Raw genomic sequence first — 8,191 nt, 5'->3', positions numbered from 1 at the left:
TTGACCTTGGAGTTTGACCTTCTTTTGAAAAACTTGAACCTTGGCCATTTTGATTCTAGGGGCTTTCATATTTCATATATGCAATCCTTGTGACAAGACCTTACTTTGGATACCAACAACTTTGACCCTTTGAACTTTGCTTGGATGTTTGACCTACTTTTGAAAAACTTTGACCTTGGCCATATCTTTTAAACGGTTGGTGCCAGGGTTTTCAAATTTCACATGTGTATTTCTTGTGAGAAGGCTTTTCGTTGGGCACCATTAATTTTGGCCATTTGACCTTGATGTTTGACTAACTTTTGGTAAACTTCCTTTTCCTTATCTTTTCAAAGGTTGCTGCCAGGGCTTTCACATTTCACAGGTATATTCCTCGGTACATGACCTTACTCGGGATACCAGCATATTTCATTTGCATTTGAGAAAGCTTGACCTTCGCTATAAGTTGCTATACGGGGCATCAGTGTTCCACAAACACATCTTGTTTTTTTCCCCCTTTTTTTTCTTTTTCAGTTAGCACGGTTAATTCAGCAGCAGTAAAATTGGATAGAGTTTCATAAATACCTTGATGGATTCTTCTGAACTCACCGACTTCGAACCCACACATTGTGATCACAAATTATACCTTTTATTGTTTACAAATATACGAAAATTAAAGTGCAGTAGTGGTGAAAATTGAAAGTAATATATCATTTCACATTTTACCACACAATGTAACTTTTATTCTTTAACAAAGCCATTTATTCAAACGTTAATTAATACTGTATTTCTTTCAAGCATGCAGTGCAGTTTCTGGATTCAAAGTTATTCACATCTTAGACAGTAATTTAGCATTTACATATTATATGTGTACCTGCTTCAAAACAGAAAAAGATTGATACTCTGTAGTTGCTGCACTCAAGATGTATATCTGAGGTTAAAACTCCTACAAAATTCATTTTCATTCACTTTTATTTTTAAAATTGAAAAAAATAGAAAACCGGTGACCTTTTTTGCAAGTTCCTAAGAAACTGTACAATATTAGATATATCTTATGACTTATCTTAATACTTTTCATATAAAAGATAGTTTTGTGAAACGGCGTTGACATATCTTATGATAGTCGTAAGTCATATCTTAAGACATAGTCTTAAGATCGTCTTAGATAGTTTTTGAAACCCAGCCCCAGCCCTGATTTGTTACCTGATATAATATGTATGTGTAAACATCTTGCCACAATGACTGTAATACGTGATTTTCAACAAAACTTTTTTTAGAAACAAAATACGTTCTTGGAGTGTTTGCCTTTCATCTGATTTGTTAGGGGTGTACTATTTCGTATAACCCATTATATAACTTTTAAGATCAGCATTCAAATTACTGAAAATATGTGGGAATTGTTTTGAGAAGATCTTTTTCAAATACTTTTAATTCATATTTCTGATTTTATATCCGAACATGTATGCTAAATTCTAGACCATATTACTTATACCTTCCTAAATATATACATCAGTGCACAGAAAACGAAACTTCGGAGTCAACACTTCTGCTAAAACAAATGCAATATATCAAACTCTTTGTATCTATATTAATACGAGTTTGATTGAATTTCGGAATGATCTCATGGATTTCCAGGAACACAAGATTAATCGTTAATTATTAGTCCTTGTTAAACAAAATGCATTCATTTGTGTTTTTAAAGAAAATATTATCAAAGAAATTAGTTAAAAATATAGATTTTGAAAACTTCGATAAATGGTGTGTGTGATGCCATAATTTATGAAAAATACTGAAAGCATAATTGCATGTTAGTGACGCAAATGTAAGGCATGGCATTCAATATTGAAGTCTAATTGGCTATTATAAATTCGTTCATGGGCGTCATCACACACCTAATCTATACTAGTAAAATATATGAATGTTTAGGTATGCGTACCAAAAATAATTACAATATCCTCCCACAATATATTGACCTTACTTTATACCTGGTAATTATGTTCCCCAAACGAAGTTTGGGAACATATTGTTTTTACTCTGTTTCTTATTATTATTATTATTATTATTATTATTTTTCTTTTTTTCTACTTTCTTCTCCGGTACTTTTTTGTCCGGGAGTGTTCTCATAGAACCACTCATCCGATTGACATGAAACCTTTTTAGGGTTAATAGGCATGTTGTGTAGGTGTTCGGAACGAAGGTCATTTTGCGCGCACGTGCATGCACGTGCGCGCGCGTGCAATGAGTGAAATGACTGATATACTTGATAAAGCCGTAACTTTCATATTTCGCGATGAATTGCTTTGAAACTCAAAATATAAAGATATATTAGTAGTCTAGACAAGATAACATGGTCAAATTAGCGTGAACTCACGCGCATGCACGTGCGCTCTTCTCTGATTGGCTGATACAAAAATCTCAATAATATCCTTGTTTTTTGACAAAATACTTTGAAATTTAGAATATAAGTATATATTATAAGGTGCTACAACATGTTAAATAGGAAATTTCTTGAAAACACGCGCATGCAGGTGTGCTGCAATCTGATTGGTTGAAACTTTAAATGTCTATAACTCCCTTGGTTTTCAACAAAACAGGATGAAATTTACGACATGGATAGGCACATAGAGCTCCTACATTATGATACTATCAAAATTGAATGCATGGCCATGCATGCGCGTATGCTGAATTCTGATTGGCTAATACTTAAAGGGTTACATCTCTCTTATTTTTCAATGAGATTCTTTAATATTTAACACAAATGTATGTATTGTGAGACACTATAAGAAATGTAGAAAACATGTGCAAGCACATGCGCTGAAATTTGATTGGCTAATACCCATATGGCTATATCGGAGTAGTTTTCCAATGAAATACCCTTAAAAATAAAGTGTCCATCTATATTACAAAAGTATTGTCTAATTTATTGAAGGGAATGGGGCATCATAAGGGATTGGGGAGCCGTTTGGGGAACATCTGTAACGGTTCCCGTTACAATTAGCACTAGTTGTAAACTAAATTCCATTGATATTCTTTAAGCAAACGTTTTAGGAGCGTAACTATACAATGAAAATTCAAATGCATAATTATATACACCTACAAAAAAGGAGACTAAAGTATGGCATTTTACATATTTTAATCATTTTCTATATATACACACAAATACAACATACAATTTACACGCCAATTAGTAACAAAGCTCTTTCTGGGTCCATCCCGGCCTTTCCCTGTGTATCAATTTCTGGACTGGTCCCAGATGGGAGAGAAATCAATACTTAAGCTCTTAGTTATACCCCTACAAGTAAATGCCTCGATTAACGTCCCTAATTATATATATATATATATAGATAGATAGATAGATAGATAGATAGATAGATAGATAAAATTAAAAAAAAAGGCAACACAGGTTAAAACGTTAGCGCTTTTATATATATATATATATATATATATATATATATATATATATATATATATATATATATATATATATATATATATATATATATATATATATATATATATATATATATATATCGCTTATAGCGTTTTAAATGTTTTCTATATTTACATGCAGATGCAATCTGATTAAAATCAGATCTTTGTTACGTTCCAAAATTCTCGCTGTATAAATCATGATCAGATTGCATGCAGATGCAACACAGTCTAAACAGGATATCTCTTTCATACAAGTCGTTTCGCACTGTAAAGAAATGTTTATAATGCGGTAATTGATATGGATTCCTTTCAGACGAATGGATGCAGTGAACCCTCCCCCTCAATTCCACTCTTTCACAAATTTAATTATATCTTCGACCTGTTCGAAATCATGTTTCTTAGTGCGTTGTACCTGAATATAGAGATGGAGAGTGAGGGTTATTGAGTAATTATTGGTCTATTACACTCCCAAAGCTTTTCGTATTTTGGACTGTATCTGAGACAAAAAAGCACCCCAGCCTACGATTTACGGTTCGAGTTGTGAAAAATATCACGAATAAAGCTCCTTCTGAGAAAGACTTTAAGTATGTACCTATTCTGAAAGGTCATCTAATGCTTAGAATATAACACCCTTCCCACCGTGGTATGGCTTTTCAAATTAACATTACATTGACTGAATTAAATATGTTTTCCTTGTATTTCAGGTAAATTGTGGACTTTATTGAATTACCTTGACTATCAATGTTATTAAGAAGTATTTATAAAGGATATAATTATGACATAACATTGTTCAACCTATAATTTTGTCCGCTAGAGATCTGGAAGACAATCTCAGTGAAATTTCACAGTATACATGTAATATTTAAAATTTTAATATTATCACTGTTGCCATTGCAACAGAGGAAAGATGATTTTTTTCCCTACGTAAGTGACCAGCCAATTCTTTTCGATTTTCTTTCGTCTCAGCACGGTATAATCTGTAGAAGAAGAATCGTATAATTTAAAGGTAAAAGTGCAAATGAAGTTCATTAACTTGTTTGAATATAATACTTTGTGTTAAGAATTTGTAAAGGTGTGCAATTTGATGAAAGAAAATTTGGCGAGAAAAAAATATATGAGACACGACTAAAACACACAATAAAACATTGTTTTCAAAGAGAGGAAATCGATGCATGTAACATAATTTTATTCTTGAATTCAGCACAAAAACAATACTCTCAATGAATATAATTGGCAATATTAGGAGCACAGTTGATCATTCATACACGGAAAATGAATAAAAAGTACTGTTAAAAATCAATAAAGGAATTTTGGTAATCGACTTCGTGTGATCTAAATCAGAAAGTATACACTTCTTAAAATTCTTACTTCTTATCCTGTGTTTTGTTTGTTTCAGTGACGTACCCATGAAGCATAGAACTTTTTAACTAACAAATTTCATATATATTGATTTTAAACTTAACTTAATATCTAATGACCTTCGTGTTTAAGGAGAAGTATAATAAAAATATACCTATAATTAAAATATAGATGGTAATATTATGTTAGAAAAATTATGATATTAACGTGGTTTTGTTTTTTGTTTGTTTGGTGGTTTTTTTTAATTTTTTTTTTTTTTTTTTTTTTTTTTTTTTTTTTTTTTTTTTTTTGATTGCAGGTGTACTTGCAAGATTTTCACAGAATAATTTTGAAAATGTGAATTTTGATTGCTGAAAAATTTCAAACTAGTAATATTGACTTCATGATTTATATGAATATTGACGTAAGGAATCATTAACCTTGTTAAAAACAAGGTAATCATTAAAATGAAATGTCCTCGTCCTTGAAATCAATGGTAAACATGTAAATCTTACCAAAAGAAAAGCGAAAAAAGCAAAAATTCTACCAACTGAGCTAACTGAGCGTATTTACTGAACTGTTCTAACTGATAAAAAGTTTGAAGATAACTAACGGTGATTTTCATAAATCAAGAGACACGGCAAAAATATGGGCCCTCTGTTACAAGGCACTTTGAAAAAAAAAAAATCAAAGTGCATTTAATTTGGGATCAAGTTAACTCACTTTGAGAAAATAATTACTCTTCTCAAAGTACGTTAAAATCAACCTTATTAACGCACTTTGAAAAATAAAACGTGCACGGCTAAGTCAATATTCTTGAAAATTTTAAGTATGGTATATATTTTTTGAACCTGGTTGGATAATTTTTCCATATAGGCGTTTTAAAGATTTTTAGGGCTTGTCTTGTTCGGAAAGGTTCTCATAAATGTTATAAAAGAGAAATGGTTTTTTAGAAATAATGGAGGAATGATTGTTTAATAGCAAAATTTCGTTGCTTTTTATCCAGTCTTTAATAATTTCCAAGTTTGTATGCTCATTACAAATAATTTTTTCGCAAAATATGATCATGATCTTTTTTTAGTTATTTGATAAGTATTTAGAAGTGTGAACAGTTGTTTATCCCCGCACAATATGATGTTTTCCCCAGTTATTTGATTAGCATAAGGAGAAATAAAAATGAGAATGCCTGTGAACGTATTGTAAAAATCTCCCTTATAAACCAACAGTAAAATTTGCATGCATGAATGTAAAATCTACATCTGTTAGTTAATGTACTCATGTGAACGGAACTTTAGTAACATGACAATCAAGCACAATACTTGTCGTTTCTACATCATATGAATTTAGAAATTACACTTAGGAATTGTAAGATTGATTGATTGTATGTTGTTTTACGTCCCATTCGAGAATTTCTCACTCATATAGAGACGTCACCATATACCGGTGAATGTCTTCAAATTTCGACCTTTACCCGGCAATCAGGGCCATTGAGCTGTGGGGGATCTTTATTGTGCAAACGCCCGCCGTGACACGGGGCCTCGGTTCTTCGGGTCTCATCCGAAAGACGCGCAACTTTCACTTCAAAGTGCCGAGGGCATGGCGAAGGAAAAGTTACTACCTAATTTTATCGACTTAGGTCAGTCGCGGCCGAGATTCGAACTCACGACCTCCCGATCACAGAGCGAGCTACCGTGAACGGTTAGGAATTGTAGGAGGAGGAAGATCTGTTTAAGTAGAAATTTCATCAGGAAGTCGTTTGTCTATAATGAGATTTTATGACTTCAATATTTGTGACCATATTGAATAAAATCAATTAAACAATTGTAAAATGAACAAGTACAATGAAGACACAACATTGTATATATATATATATATATATATATATATATATATATATATATATATATATATATATATATATATATATATATATATATATATATATATATATATATATATATATATATATATATATATATATATATATTAACTAGAAAATCGCAGTTTTTAGAAACATAAAATTACCTAAACGAAAATCTTTCTAAATGATTATTAGAATGGTACATGTAGTTTTGAAAAGAATTTACATACATGATCAAAACACTGTAAAATCAAAATTTAATTCGGGATCAAATTTTCGAGGTTTGAGAACAATAATATTTGTTTGTGTAGATATTTTTTCCTGGTTAAGGAAATGCCTACATGTTTTATAATTGAATTTTTACAGTTCTTTCAGGACATGAATTCGTGGATCTTTCCTTAATGACCATAAAAACAACGAAAATGAAACATCCACGAAAATAATTGATTTCACAATACATTTAATTCATGAAAAAATAAAAATGTCAAATTGAATAAAGTTTAATTCAATTAAGATAGAAAAATACTCTCTAGGTACTTACTGTACAGAATATATATAAATGTATTTCCACATTCAGAATAATATATATTCGCTGAAAATTTGGGGGTTCTTTAAATGAAAGAAAACGAATGAATGCATTCCCGAATATAGTCATTTGTATCGTTGTCAATGGAATGTCTGATAATTATTAAGGAAATAAAACGAATACAAGTTTAAATTACTATTAAAGGTATTTTTAGTGTATGCTTACTATATTAGGTAAAATCGCTTCATATTACTATAAGGATGTTTTTCACTTTGCAGGCTGAATAATGAAATTTTTTTTATGAATCAGTATAACTTTGTGACCTAAAACGCAAATCGAAGCCATTTCTTACATGTACATACTGGCCAATACTAACGATTTACCCTCTGACACTTTAAACCGCTGTATACTCACTCCATGTCTTGAGACAAAAATTAAAAAAAATATATTGCATGTTTGAAAAGATGATAATAGAAAACTTTTGAAGTGTGACGCCAGGTGGATTCCAACTATAACTCTCAAAAAATAAAACTAAGGTATCATTAGATAGTTGTCCAATTACTATCTTAGCTAGTCGCCCGCGTGGCGAAGTGGTAAGAGTGTCTGCTCTAGAGTCGCGGAGTAAGGAGTTGATTCTAACGTCGCGGGTTCGAATCCCACTGTGGGACGTGGAGACAGGTCCTTCGGATGAGACCGTATAAACAGAGGTCCCGTGTCGCAGTAGGTGCTGGCAAGAAAAAGATCCCCCACTGCTCATCTATGGCCGTAATTGCCGAGTATAGGTCAGAATTTGTAGCCCTCTACCGGCAAGTGGTGGCGTCTCCATACGAGTGAAAAATTCTCGAGAGGGACGTTAAACAACAATCAATCAATCAATCAATCAATCCTTAACGATTCACAATACAGAAGAAAATGTTATTGATACATGTAGAATAATACTTAGACACTTATTGCTTCCATTATCTCGAGGGAGGACAGTTTTAAAATAGCCGGTGTTTTTTTTTAAATCCTAATTTTGATTTTAAACATAAATATAAAATATAATATCTTATTTTGAA

Source organism: Saccostrea echinata, unplaced genomic scaffold (genome assembly GCF_033153115.1).
Source record: "Saccostrea echinata isolate AGI-Se365-2 ecotype Australia unplaced genomic scaffold, CSIRO_AGI_Sech_v1 ptg000044l, whole genome shotgun sequence".
Classification (NCBI taxonomy): Eukaryota; Metazoa; Mollusca; class Bivalvia; order Ostreida; family Ostreidae; genus Saccostrea; species Saccostrea echinata.
Note: the sequence above shows the minus strand (reverse complement) of the source record.